The sequence below is a fragment of the Cryptomeria japonica genome, chromosome 3, assembly GCF_030272615.1.
Source record: "Cryptomeria japonica chromosome 3, Sugi_1.0, whole genome shotgun sequence".
In the NCBI taxonomy this organism is placed as follows: domain Eukaryota; kingdom Viridiplantae; phylum Streptophyta; class Pinopsida; order Cupressales; family Cupressaceae; genus Cryptomeria; species Cryptomeria japonica.
Window position 1 is genome coordinate 445,992,835 of NC_081407.1, and position 15,661 is coordinate 446,008,495.

A 15,661-nucleotide genomic window follows, 5' to 3' on the forward strand; every position below is an offset into this window, starting at 1 on the left:
TATGCATTAAAAAGCAATTAAGATATCCAGCTTAATTGGATCAATTGTCGCGAGTTGAGTTAGGTGATTGATTACGTAATCGCGTTGGGAAACTCCTTAGGATCGTTTTAGCCTTCTGCTGTGTTATCTAGTTAGAGATAACTTTGAGATAACTTCAAAACTATCTTAATGTTGTAACTTATAATTAACTACTTTAAGTATTATTATAAAAAAAAAATATTTACACTCTAGTTGAGTGTTTTTAACTTTAACCCTTAGGGGTTTCCTGGCAGGGCATTACACTTGGTATCAGAGCCCATGTTGCAACACTGGGATCTCTGGTTTCGCTTGTGCCCTTAGTTGTTGTGTGTGTGTCTATCTTATGTTGTATTCTTGTCCTCCTTGATGTGAGGGTGTGATTTAACAAACCCTACTCGTGTGTAAACGTGTGTATTCACACCTTGTTTTCACCTTATTGATGTGGGTGTTTTGGAAATAATTATGGGTGTTTTGTCTGCTTATTGAGGTCTTGGTCTATGATTTCTCTTACTTTAAAAGGGAGTTGAATGTACCTCCATTTTTGATTTATTTTACTCTTTTGGTTAATCCATCTGGGTTGGTTGTTAATATCTTGAATCTAAAAGTACGAAATGTGCTTGTTTATGGTTTTGATCTATCTTAATGATTGTCCACTTGAAGGACTAGTATGGCATATGTTAATGCTTATTATGTAGTGCATTGAGTGATTATGACTCTTCTTCTTCTCTCTCTCTAATAAATTAAAGGCATTGATATGTGTAGTTATCTCTTATTTAAGTTTCCTATTGCAAGAGAAAGGATGATATTTCTTGAGCCTTGTGTGAGCCTTATAACATTTTTGTGTTTTAGATTGTGAAAGGGATTGGTTTAGGAGTTAATTTTTGGTTAATGATAGAAAATGGTATGTTTGCATTAAAGGGTTCTCCATGTGCTTGGTAGGAGCAATGTAATTAAATTCCATGTTAAGTAAGGTGCAATAAAATGCATATAGTTGATTTTGTGAAAATTGCTTGATGTGAAAGGGATACCAAAAGAGGACATGTTGTAGTAGCTTTAGGAGTGTATTATTGTGCTCCTTGAAAGATTGTTTTAGGTGCTTATTCAACTAGTGTGATTTAGGACCTATTAAGTGACGCACCATTTAACTTGCTTTGGATATGGGTGATTGTATTATTACGTTTCGAAAAGAGGAAATGAAGGACTTGTTAATTTGTATGCATTAAATGTGTAATATCTAGTAGGTAGCTCTTCATTTACCTCCTTGTCGTATTATGAATTTTCAATGTTAGATTTGATGTGTTATTGTATTGTATTGTATTACGAATAGTGATTGTTCTCTAGAAGACTTGTATTACAAAAGAAAATTTGGTTGTCTTGAATTCTGGTTCAGAAAACTAGAACATTATAGCTCAACAATACTGATTAGAAATGTCATGTTAGGATGCTTTGGCACCTTCCTAAAAGATAGTGAAATGAGAACCGTGCAACTAAAATGATAGACTTATATCCGAGCAATATGGTGTGATCTTGAAATTCTTGTGTATTCATAGAAAATAGTTGATTTTCCAACTCTCTTCCTCCTCTTGTCTAAAATATAGGAATTGTTGTTTTTGAAATACTATTTAGGATGCAGTGATTTAAAGGAATTCTTATAATGCATTTGAAATTGCATGTTGCTTTGGGCACTCTAATTGAAAGGGGAAAGTTTTTTTTCATCTTGGAAAGGGAAATTGCATAATTAGTAATGTGAATGAAAATGCTTAGGGGAAATTGAGAAGGATATCAGAATGATGTTATTTCTTTGTGTAAATTTGAATTGTTGAGAATTTTAGAATGTGTATCTAGAGTAAACTTTGTTTGGTGGTTCATGTGTAAAGCATAATTAAAACTTCCCTTGAGTATATGTTAGCAAAATGTAAAGTACTCCCCGTAAATGTGACTAAACCAGTAATGGTGCTATTCTGTGTGTGTTGTGAGAAAACCCGTACTTGTTTTGTGTGCCCATGGGATGGTGAAGTAATCAACCATGGGGAATATGTTGCTTATGAGTATGGGAAACCGTACCTATCTATGTGATGTTTCTTATTTGTTTCCTTACTGAGTGCCAACCCACGGGTTGTTGATAAGTCAGTATGTGAAGGGGTAGTAGTAGAAGTCACCATTCCTTGAATAGTATGAACAGCGTATGAGTAATGTCGACGCGAAGTGACTTTAGCTTCCCTATTTTGAGGAAAAGTATGGTTTTGTAATGAACTGTAACATAGGTGTACTCTATACTTCCCCTTGTGATGAACCGAATTACGAGGTTCATGTGTGCCAGCCTACTTCCTACCCTTTATTTTGAGCATATATATGACAGTTCTTGAGCATATGGATGGATTTTATTGGAGCATCTGTTGCCTTGTCTTCATGAGAGGCGTGTTATTTTCTTACATAAGTTGCCAATTGACTAGTGTTGGTAGACTTATGGGTAGACCTTAGCCATGTATACCTCTGGCTTACGGCGAGTATCTTGAGAGGAACATCGCTATGCGGAGTGTGACCAATGCATGCCTTATCCGCAGGGTACATTGCCATGCAGGATACGTCCACTGTGTGCTTTGTCCACTGGGAGTATTGCCATGCCGTGCTGAGACACGATGCGGGATGTAGTAGACATTTCCATGCGGCCTACCGATAGGTATAGGGTAGAGCCATGCCACATGACGACGTGATGCGGGGTGATGCCAAGGTGCACACCGCCATGCCATGCGGATGTGTGACTTGGCCACACCACATGAGGAGCTACTAGGATAGCTAGACGATTGTTCCTTCCTTCCTCGTTGGTGGCTAGTTACTAGTCACGTAGTGATGTAATGTGCACTTATGATTTGCTTTTATTTATTTCTTTCTTTCTTTGTGGGCCAACAATTTATTTTACTTTGACCTTGACAGTTTAGCCACGATCTTGCAATCTTGATCTTACTTGATTTGATGTTGCAAATCCAGAAATTATTTTCTTGTCTTATTGTTGGAATTGACACTTATTACCTTTATCCTTTTGTACCTTGGTGGCTAAACCGGTTTATCCTTGTTGTTTTTCATATGTTGGTCTTGTGTAGCAATGTGAATTCCTCTCCAAGAACATAGGAGACGGTCTTGGATGAGTGTATACGAGGAAGTAGACGCAGGGAACCTTGAGGATGGAGGTATGTGAGGCTATGAAACAGCTAGGATCCACTACCTACCTATGAGTGGTGACTATCTCTTGGAGGCTAAACACCTTACACAACAAGGGATATTCACGAGGGACTTGTATGGAAGGTAGCACCACTATGGTGTACCCTAGCACCATCAAGCCCTCGAGTGAGATGTGGGACATTTGTTGATCATGTATTTATTCTGAGAGCAGGCATAGAGATGTGGATCATATATGTTACCTTTGACCGAGCATTAGACATGCTCACATGTGGCCTATTGTGTTGTGCAACCAGTCTTGTGGATGGATATTATGTGCAATCATGGAATAAATGGTATTAACTTGTCACTATGTTATGGGGCATAGTCATTGGAAAGGTTCTTGTATGTCTGAAAAGTGTAAACAATTGAGTTCTTACGTTGCTCTTATTTGTCGAAAGTAACTTGGTTGTAAAAAAATTGATATTTGAAGCTAGTTCTATGTGATAAAGTTTTGTGAAAGAGATGAATTGGTGAGAGAAATTGGCATTGAGAGCATATTTTCTTGTCATGTTTGATAAATGAGTATAATAATTGTGCTTATATATTTTAATTGCTTTAAATTTGGTGTAATAAAAAGGAAAAATTCTCATTTCTCTACTATGATTGTGTGTAAATTCTAGAATATTTTAAGATGTGAATGATGTTAGATGCCTTCTATTAATGGATAATGACATTCGTAGAGGATTTATAAATAATGTTCTAAAATGATGACAAAATAGTTGGTTGTGCAAATTGATGATTGTTAATTGAGTTTAAGGGCTAGTAAGTGTTGCAGGACTTCCGTTTAGCTTTGCGACTTCCAGGAGTAAGTTGGAGCCTAGGGGGGGAGAATGTAATGCCCCTACCCTAGTTGGACTTGTAAAACCCATTTGACCTTGGTTGACTTCCTATGTGGCATTCTTGAATGGTAGGTTAACCATGGTGCTATGTGTAGTTTAGATAATATAAATAATCGTGCATACCTATTATTGTGCTTTTGCATCGATTCTTGTGTATATGTAATTGTTTCTTAACTCTTGTGATAAATCTTGAGCTAACGCCTTCATTGAATATGTATATGTATATGTATGCTTGCGTGATTCATGAGTACAGGAGATTGTATATGTATATGTATGCTTGCGTGGATTCGTGGGGCTTTCCTTGCATTGGGTTGCATGTCATGTGATTTGGTGGACTTCCTCGATTTGCATGCCTTGCGCGGGGTAAGTGGAGTTTGTTGTTCTATGTATTAAATTCAAATTAATGAGTAGACGTGCACATTAGTAATTTAGAAATTTAAATAGGTAGCTCCTTTTATATGATTAATCATTAATTTAAAGAGATTGCTTTAATTATTATTGTAGCAAGCTTAAGGTATTTAACTTGGGTTAGTGTGCTCATTTACGCATTTGTAACATTTACGCATTTGTAGTTGAGAAATTAGAATAAATAAGACTCTTGCATTAGATTAGTCATTTATTTAAAAAGGTCGCTTTATTATGTTATAGCGAGTCAATTTAATAGTGAAATTTAATAATAACGAATTTAATGAGCTATGCATTTTAGAAAGGGAAGATTTAAAGTCATTTGAGAAATAGAAATAAATTAATCATTTTCACATGTTGGAAGTGTTGAACACTATATTTGAAATATAAAAAAAATATATTTCCATAAGCGTGAAAGACTAAAAGGTTTTCGGCCAAGAAATTGTATCGAGCATTTCAAAAGGGGTTTCATCGAAAGAGTGCTTTCATCGAAATAGAGCATGACGTGTAAAGCACTATGCAAAAGGTCTTCGGTGGAATATCACTTTCGGTAAATCAAGGAAACTGCTCATCGATACTCCAAGTTTCATCGAAAAGTGAAGACAAAAGGCAGTAGGCAAAAAGTGATTTCGAAGAAATATAACTACCGAAGAAACTCATAAAGCATTCATCGACATCCAAATCTCATCGATAACATAATGTCGAACAAGAACAGAGGTGTTTTATCGATAAAAGAGGATATCGAGGGAAAAGGACTTTCGATGAATTTGCATGAACTTTCACCGAAGAACAGAACTCATCGAAATACGATTTCGATGAAACTTGCAAGTGACTTATCGCAAGAAAGTTTGTCGATGAAAAGATGATTTCGATGAGTCTTGAAGATGGCTTCTCGACATGGGTTACTCACCGAAAAGGTAATATCGAGGAGAATGGGCTTTTGATGAAAGATCAAAACGCTCGGCCGAAGACAAGGGTTTCATCGAGAACTTGAATTACGATCATTTTGGTTGAATTGTACTTCCCGCGAAAGAATTAAAGGCCCAAGTGAAGAATGTCACATCTGCAATTAAATTTAAACACTTGAGTAGCCGTTGTAGACGTAGAGACATTAACTATGCGCAAGTTGCCCATACGATTACAGCTGAACTGATCGAATTTTCAGAAGAGCCAGATTGATGCCAAGAGACTGAAAATTGCGAAGAACTTGCGGAAATTTGTGAACGACAATCAGAGGAGCTGGGCATTTCTCCAAGTAAGTATTGTCTCTCGTATCTGCTGAAATCATGGAACCTTCTTCTTCTTCTTCTAAAAAGAGTAGGAAAGGAAAAGAACTAAACCCTGAAGAGAAGCCCAAGAGACAAAAGAAGGAAGGGAGAGCTTTGACTCAGGATTTGCTAGACCAATGTCCCACATCTAGTGTAAGGTCTAAAAAGATCAAAAGTGAAGAAGAAGGATTGGAGGATAGATTTGAAAATCTGGGAGACATTTGGACTGAAATCAGAGGACATGAATTATTCCTATTTAGCTACAAAAGAAGGGATGCTCCTGAGCCCATAAGTAATGTATGGAAAAAGAACTTAGGGAAATTGGTAGTCCCAAATGTGTTTGTTGATGTTGAACTAATGAAAGCTCTGGTAGATTGTTATAATCCAAGAACCAAAACCATATGCGATTACAGAGGGAATCCCTTAGTGGTGATTAACAAACAAATTGTTGATATGGTATTTGATTTAGACTGGGAAGTGGAGGAAAGAATCAATATGCAGAAACTGTCACAGGAATTCTTCGGCTTGGAAAACATCTATAGGACTTGGAGATTACCTATTCACCGGCCGAAAGTGGGTGGGGCATTTGTTCCGTTCAGCAAAGATGACAAGGTGCCGTTTGATGTCAACCACTTCCATCCATATTTTAAGTATACATATTATGCTGCAGCCCAAGTATTAGGCCTAGAGGCTCATCCACTCATGGATATTGGGGTTATGGTTTTGTGTGCTGATTTACAATCAAAAGACCCTAGGTCATTTGATTATGCCACTTATGTTGTAGATGCCTTAAATCATGGGTTAGAGAAGTTAAAAGGGGATCTCGTGAACATACATTTTTCATTGTACTCCTTATTAATGCATATTATTCTTTATTGTGGACAAGAGATCAACTTCTGGTCAGATGATTTCTGCATTAGAGCTTATGATAAGAATGGTTTGAACAAGCCAGTTCAGTTATGGGTTTCTGCATGGGACCAGAGGTTCATGATCAACCAGTATTGGCACTTTCAGGAATATTTTGTGAAACCTCTTAGTGCGGCCTTTGGGCAACACAGAGATTATACTCTATCCCCTGAAATTAAGAGATTCCTCAGGCCAAGGGACTTCTCTCCGGAGTCACAAATTGATCATAATTGGGGCAATTGGTATTGCCACGATAATCACACAGAAATCAGGGTATTTGGGTATGAAGGAAGACCACACATGCTTCCAATTACAGTACCAAACAGGGTGGCTAGCCTGGAGATTGTAAGACAATTATCTATTATCAGTGCCAAACACCTTACAGATTCTGGTAAGCAGTCCATCGTTCCAGGTTTATTGGTTTTTTCTGACTTTATTGTTAAAAGTTCAAAAAGCTATCATTTACTACAGAATAAGTTAGACTACTATGGCATGACTCTGGGTGAACCTAGAGAGAACTTCGATCCTGAAGGGTATATAAGAGCTGCCAGAGCGTCACAAAAACTCAAAGCTAGAATGCATGTGGCCAAAATGCCAGATGACCTGATTAAAAATCTTGAAAGAGAGGAGGCCAGGGTTTTGAGAGAAAAGAGTGGATTGACTTGGGAGGCCTACAAATGGAAAAGGGCAAGGGGGATGATAGATGGAGATTTACTTGGGAACCTCCAAGATCCTCTGGAAGTAGCTAAAAGGATACTTCAACATGAAGAAGAGATCATGCATAGAGTGCCCCCGCAATTCCTTCATTTTATCAACACTGAGAAGGATAGTCAACCATTGGCTCACATGTCACCAAAATCAACTGCTAGTAGTATCCCTGCTGATTCCCCTAGGGAAGATTATCCTCTTGGTTTTGAAGCAGAGATGAATGTGGACACTGGTGAGATTAACATTAAGGATGTAGTTGATATAAGAATGACTGAACATGAAGATTTTGTTGTTGATGATGGATTCGCTTCTTCAAGGGAATTCCTTTCATTTTTGTACCAGTACAAAGGGGCACATGTTAAACGAAGCATGGCTGGAAGACCAGAAGAAGAACAGATGAAGAAACTGCAGGATGAAATCGATATCCTCATGAAAGATATGACCCCTGAGAAAGGGAGAAGATTACTAAAAGAGGTCGGTGTAATCATCTTTTCTAGTTGGGATATAAACTCAGCACTTCTATTTGATGGGTTCCTGAGAAAGCAAGATTTGAATCAACAGGTGTTGCCCCAGGAGATAGACAAATTATTCCTAGCCTCTGGATATGATCCTGACAAGAAGGCTCTCCTACAATGGGCATTATATCCAAAAGGGAAGAGGCCTATCATTGTGGATATTGAAGAAACCTTTGGACACCTCATGGTTCATTAGGTTGGAAAGACGGACCCTAGGGTCACTGCTAAATTGAACTTGGATGTTGCCAGATTAAACCTGGACCAGACAGAATTTTTGGTCAGAGAAAATGTCACATATAAGGGGTTGTATGAAAAATCCAAAGAGGAGAATCAAAAGTTGCAAGCAAAAATATTGCAACTTGAGACAGGGACTCCCATAAGTGAATACACCTCATATCCCACAGGACGTAGCTTGGATGATGTTTCTGATGCTCTGTACTGGAAGTATCAAGCAGATAAAGCCACCAAACATGCAAATAGTATCCAACAAAAGATGGATAAACTGGTCAATGATATCATCGGACATCGGTTTAACACCATGCTTTCGCATGTCGAATCATATTGGAAGGTATATAATGGAACTATAAAGGCATTAATAGAGCATGAGAGATTAAAAGCACGACTACATGAAGTACTGAATAGTGTCGATACAATGACGCCAGAGGAGAAGACTGAAGGGATAGCGTACATGGAGAATCATGTTAAACTCAAAGATGCGCTAAGGAAAGATCTCAAGGAATTGGATGATGGGAGACCTATTGGAATGCCCTCGGTCTATAAAGAAGGAGATGTAATATCCTTGGAGGACTTGCGGAATGAGCTTATCAGCGTCAAAGATTGGGCTTTGTCAGAAATGGATCGAAGTAAAGACATGGCCCCTATCGTCAACCAGATGATATTCAAATATCTGTCGCAAGGAGAAGAATTGAAGAAACAGAGTGCTAAAATCAAAATCTTTAAAGATGATGATTATATTCATCATTTAGGAATTCTTAATCTCTTTTTGCTTAAGTTTGTTAGAAACGTTTAAACTAATGATTAGCATTTCGAAAAGACGTGTCTTTTCATGAATAGCTTTCATTCCCATATATATATGAGAATGGTTTTTGTAAAGTGGGAGAAGACAAAAAAAAAAAATACACAATAAGAAGATGGCGATGTAAGACAGCCTATAAGTTTTACAAACTTCGATGGAATACATGCTATGAACTGTTGTTTTTCTTTGCGTATGTGTTGTGGATTATTTCACTTTGTTTTGGCAATCATCTGTGATATTATCTAAAGTGATAAGGTTATTCATATTCTTGAAATAAAATTTGTGCTTCATGTTATAAGGTTGAAACAAAAGTTTTTCTTGCGAATTGTAATTGTTCCTCGCAGTACTTCATTGATTGGTCCCTTAAAGGTAGGGTTAAATTCATTCAATCAACATATGATATAAGCATTCAAATTGATCTCAAAAGAAATAATAACCGACAGGTCTATAAAAGGGTGGATTAAAAAACTGTCTCACAGGCTCGCATAATAAGTCCTGAAGAAAGTATAATGACTCTGTAGCCCAAACAGCAAAGAAGGCACTGGTCAAAAACAAATTACACTCATCACTATATTTCACCATTTGTTATTTTAAAGCAAATAGAAGTAATTAGGAAACGTAGATCGAATAGCTTCTACAACAACAATCTTGAACTCATCTGTTGTATCTCCATTCTAGGAACTTATGCCATTCTAAGACTAGGAGATATCAGATTAAGAAACTAAATCTGCTATAAAAAGCATTAGTTGAAGGAACAGCTAGTGAGTAGGTATACCCGCCTAGGTCCTGCAGAGCCTAAAGTGAGAGAGTTAGTAACCAAATAGGTTCACTCTATAAGTTGGCCAAGTCAATTGGAGGGTTTGATCATAGGAGTTGGCATTTCCTTAGAATCTATCCAATCTGTTGATTTGAGACCCAACAGGAAGAGAAAGGGTAAATTTTATTATTTAAAAGGAAATTATTCTTTTTACTTGCAAATTGATATAGTATAAAGGATTGATTTTTGAGATCTAAATTAATTTAAATATCTCACCCTTGTTAACAGTTTAAAATATAAATGTAGGCCTAAATTGATATTGAGGGATTTAAAATTAGAATTAAATAAGAAATAAAAGCATGTTAATTTTAATTAGAATAAAACAAGTTAGAATTATTGAGCAGTGGAAAATAATGGTTTCCACTTTCATGTTTCTTTTATTTTCAAAAAAAAAAAAAGCCTAAATTCGAAATTGAAAATTAGGGCAAAAATAGGGTTTCTCATTTAACCTAGTTTTGAAATGTTTTTGGGGGTTCTTTTTTTGGGAGAGCTAGTTTTTGGGGGAAAAAAAAAGATGGGGGGGGGATTTGCTTGGAGTTGCAGGTGGAGCTCTTCTTCAAATTCATGCCCAGAATGCTAATGGGAGGTAGGTCTCTTGTTTATCTTTTATTTCATTTTAAACCAAAAGGAATGGGTTTGATTCTCTCAAAAAAAAAAAATCTGAGTTCTAGTTTGAAATAATGGTGGACATTGGATCAAGATTTTGTTTTTTATTGCCTTATGAGTTAGTAAATCTTACCTATCTAAGAGTTTATTTTGTATTTTTTTTGTGTTTGGGGGAAAACCATGAGCTGTTATTTGGAAATCTTTCCCCATTCTGATATTTTGGTTATTCTGGAAAAAAAAAAAGGAAAATAAAAAGGGGAAAAGATGGCTGTGACTGTGTATGCTCTTTTCTTTCAATATTCTCATTCAAAGACGTTTTAGTTTGAAACTATGAAAGTATACAAAAAAAAAAAGAATTGATTGAACAAAAAAAAAAATTAAATTAGGGTTTTTTGGGGGGGAGCCGAAGCTCAATCCGCCCCTCCCCCACAGCGCCGTTGTGGCTCGCAGTCTACTTGCGACCACAATGTGGGCCGCAGGGAACCCCGCGTCCACAACGTGGGCCGCAGGGAACCCCGTGTCCACACTATGGGCCGCAGGGAGACCTGCGACCATAGTGTGGCTCGAAGGGACCTACGTCCACGCTGTGGGCCGCAGGGAACCTGCGTCCACAGTGTGGCTTCGCAGGAACCTGCGTCCACGCTGTGGGCCGCAGGGACCTGCGTGCGGGTTCCACCCACTCCCGAGATGGGAGGTGGGGCCCGTAGGTTAGGGTTTCCCCAATAAAATAAAGCTTGTTTCATTTTTTTTTAATATAAGTTCGTAGAAAAATCTATTTTTTTTTATAAATTTAGATTTTAGTGCCAAATATATATATATATATATATATATATATATATATATATATATATATATATATATCAAATAATGGAGATTGCATATTCTGTTTTTATTTGTAGATTAATTAAAATTTATTAATCTTGGATTTATTAAATTGGTATTAACAAACGTTTAAATTTGGAACTTCTTTTAATAGGAAGGGTAATCCTTGGAGAAGAGATCAAATATTGTCTATAATTGAAGACCTTTGAAATAAAACACCAGTGCTAATGTTATGAAATATATTTTAATAAGACGTCATTTTTTTTTTTTAATTTTAACTAAGCATTGTCTTTCGATTTGAATGATTAAGACCTCCCGAGAATTTTAGAAATGAAAACTAGAGTATAGGAGAGTATGAAATTTGAATCTAAATTATCCTCGTATATTTTGTTATTACTTCATCAATATGCTAGTAAAATGAATGGAAGTTGGACAATGTATCGAGTTGGAAAGTTATAAGTTTAAGATTTGTATTTTCTTTGTTAAAATGATGGCAAAACCTTGATGTAATTGTTTGGACCCTGTCGTGTTGTCATTGGGACAGATGTTAAGTCTTAGGTCTCTAAATAGGGTACTGTTGGGCAACGGACCTTGTACTTCCTTGTAGCATGCACTGTTGATTCTGCCTCTACGTGGAAGACAATTAGGATTTATGGATCAAGGTGGTCATTTGTATATTGATTGTATTCACCTAAGTGGAAAGATGTAAAAGACTTATCAATTATGTAATCCTAACGATATAATACCAAAGGGGTCTTGCAGTTGAGCAGACCCGGAGATGTAGCCCTTTAGGGGTGAACTCCGAGATCATATCTGTGTTGTGTGATGTTTTAGTTTCCGTTGTTTCATGCTTTAAGTATTATGTATGGTGGATATCTTGTATAAGTGCATGGTGTGAATTTAATGAATTTAAATCTAAGTGTATAAAATTATTCATCTTGACAAATGTAGTAATTAGTTTCATGAAAGTTTGTAATTAAGATTATGGAAAAAGTATTTTGATATTGTGAACTAAAAGTAGTAATAGTGGAAAGAATCTTGCTAGGTTTCATCATTGGATTAACTTGTTATTAAGCATGTAAATTGAACAAATGAGTATGGGAAAACAAAGATAGAATTAACGCTATAATTTCTAAGTTGGATTCTAAAGGATAAACATCATATAGGTATTTACTCTTATCTTCTTAAATGAATTAACGCCATGTTAATTATGTTTCACTACATTGGACGAATTTGTTTAGTTATATCATGTTTTAATCTTAACAATAATCCTTTCCAAAAATTAACTTGATAATTGGGTGAACTCAACTAGTTTTCCATAATTGTAACCTTAATAAAAGAATCCCTTATAATTGCTAAAATTGAACTAAAAAGGGAAGTATTTGTACAGTTGTTTAAATCTTAATCTTAGTAAATGTATAACTCATATTAATTTCATTTAACTAAAAAGAGTGTTATGCAATAAGATAAATGTATTTTGATCCTAATGTAAGAACGTTACTATGAACTTATATTTTTAATCCTGTAATGATGAATTTCATCTTGCTAACTATATTTTAATTTAAAGGATGAACTCATGTGTCCTAATACATTTCCACCTTAATAAGTTGAGCTCCTTCTATTTGCATTTATTAAAACTTCAATGAATGAACTCTATGGCTACTTGCATTCTATCCTCCATAAAGAAACTATGAATCTTTAGTTTGGTTATGCTCAAACCTTAATGAGGGAACCACACTCTATTAATGGGAGTTTAATCCTTAATGAACAAATTCTTCTTATTAACCATACTTTTAATATTCAAGAAAGATATCAATGTGGGTGATTATTTTAAAACCGAATGAATGAACTTCGTTATTTAAATTGCATTAAACCTTAAGGGAGGCCTCTTAAATTAATTAGGTGTTAATGTGCATTGAGTAAATAACCTCACGACGGCCTCCTAACCACCCAAGGTAAATGAACGCTTCCTAAAATTCTAAGATGTCATATCATTGAACATATATATAATCATGTCTTATGCATTAACAAGCAATTAAGATATCCAGCTTAATTGGATCAATTGTCGCGAGTTGAGTTAGGTGATTGATTATGTAATCGCGTTGGGAAACTCTTTAGGATCATTTTAGCCTTCCGCTGTGTTATCTAGTTAGAGATAACTTTGAGATAACTTCAAAACTATCTTAATGTTGTAACTTATAATTAACTACTCTTAGTATTATTATTAAAAATAAATATTTACACTCTAATTGAGTGTTTTTAACTTAAACCCTTAGGGGTTTCCTGGCGGGGCATTACACTGCATCTATCTATGATTGCCTAAATCTTCTATATCTAGGTATGTTTACAATAGGTGCATACTAGGGCATATTTTCATAGCATGGTGTGTTTTGGATCTCTCTTGTATGAACTGGTGACCTAGTACTAGTATTTATCAACACTTACCTTCTCGTGTACAAGAGGTATCAGCGTGTTTGAGGGTTCCCTTGCATATGCCCACAACTTTGTATTAGTGTTCCTCAACACTTGCATAGTTGTGTGTAAGGAATTCTAATTTGACTGCGAGTTAGTCCACGCCTTGGGTTTCTCATGGCATCCTGGTTCCTATAATCAGTGGAGCGGGTTACCTAGGGCAATATCAAATTAGGTTGTCTCTCCACATCTTCTATGCACAACTCTCCCCATCATTCCATAATGTCCTAATTTTACCAATCTAATAATCCCATGGATTCTTCAATTTATCCCCCCTCTCCCCTATTCTTCTATTTCTATCTAAGATCATTGTATTACTACCGGCATATTCACAAAAACATTGTGCATTTAGAATGCATCACTCATTTCATTATCCATTAATTTTATCCACTTAGGTGGCATCATTCATTTCATTCTTCATATAGATTCCATTATCTATTCATTTAGGTTACATTATCTATTCATTTCATTACATTATTCACTTAGATTATCAATTTTACAAGCATTAACCACTTAGATTGCATTGCATACGTCATTTAGGTTACATTATCTATTCATATTAGATGACATTAATTCATTCGCTTAGATTACATTCATTGTCCATCTTACATTTACATTACATTATTCATTCATTTCATCATTCCTTTAGATCACATCATTTGCATAGCATTGATCATTTACATTGCATTATCTATGTAGGTGGCATTACAATCATCATTCATTCCTCATATAGATTGCATTTAGACTAATTTATCATTTATCAGAAATCATTTGCATCTACATCTATTATTGCATTGTATATTCATCATACATTAAACATCCTCATATACAACATATATGCACATCAAAACATGTGGACCTACATAATCACTCATCCTACATCCATAAACATGTTAGTAATGCATCATAAGCATACATATATAAGCATCCACCCTGCATCACAAATAGGTTAGCACAATACATCAATAATCATCATCCAGGAATCACATCATAAAATAATAAATAGAGTCCATCATAATAAGGTACATGCATCACCCCCACCATAAATCATATATATATATATAAGCTCAAAAATATGAATATGTCTATCATAATACAATGATCAACCCGAAGGGTCAAAATATAACACATAAGTGAAAATTGAGCTAGCTCTCTCCACCTATCTCTCCATCCCCCTCCACATTACCTCCTCCCCCTGATCCTCCTACTCCCCTTACTCTAGGTGACCTAAAACCCACCAATCCACCTATCTTTTGGTTATGTGTGGGTCATTGGCTATGTGTCCTGTGGGATCGCACACTCTCAGTGTATGAGACTTCTCATTGCTCTGTAGGTACCACTCCCTAGTATAACCCCTTGTAATAGGCTGCCTCTCAACCTGCCCTTTACGCCCTCTCTCTTTCCTATGTCATATCAGAATACAACTACCAAAACCCTACAGGGACCAACATCTGACGGGCCACATCTCTCTCCCCCTGTAGCCGTGTCATAGCTACCTCTGCCCTCTAAACCCTACCTCACAGCTCCTCCAGCTCATCATCTTGTTGGTAGAGAACATCCTCTAAGGTGCCAATAGTGGTCTCTTACCGTGCCTCCTCTAGCATCCACAAACTCCTCCCAATCCCTCCTTAGATCATCTCTCTCCGTCCTCATTGTATGGAGACTCTCTGCCAAGTCTTCTATCTCCTGCCAAAACCAATCCACCTCTGCCTCCTATCCCTCTCTATTTGTAGCTCATCCTCGACTGAGTGTATTCTCGCCCAGGTGGCATCTCTTTACTGCTGGACTCTATCAAAATCATCCTATGACACTCCTCCCCTAGCCTTTGACCCTACACCCTCTACCCGTGCCTCTACAATATCCATGGGTAGGACCTCCTCTCCTCCACCATCCCCTCCCTTAGCTGCCTCCCCTACTAGTAGTGCTCCTACCTCTCCTTGTCTTGCCTCAGGCTCTCTCCTCCATACCACCCTAACTCTCCTCTATTGTCTTCTAGCACCCTTCCCTACTGCAACCACAACCCTCTCACT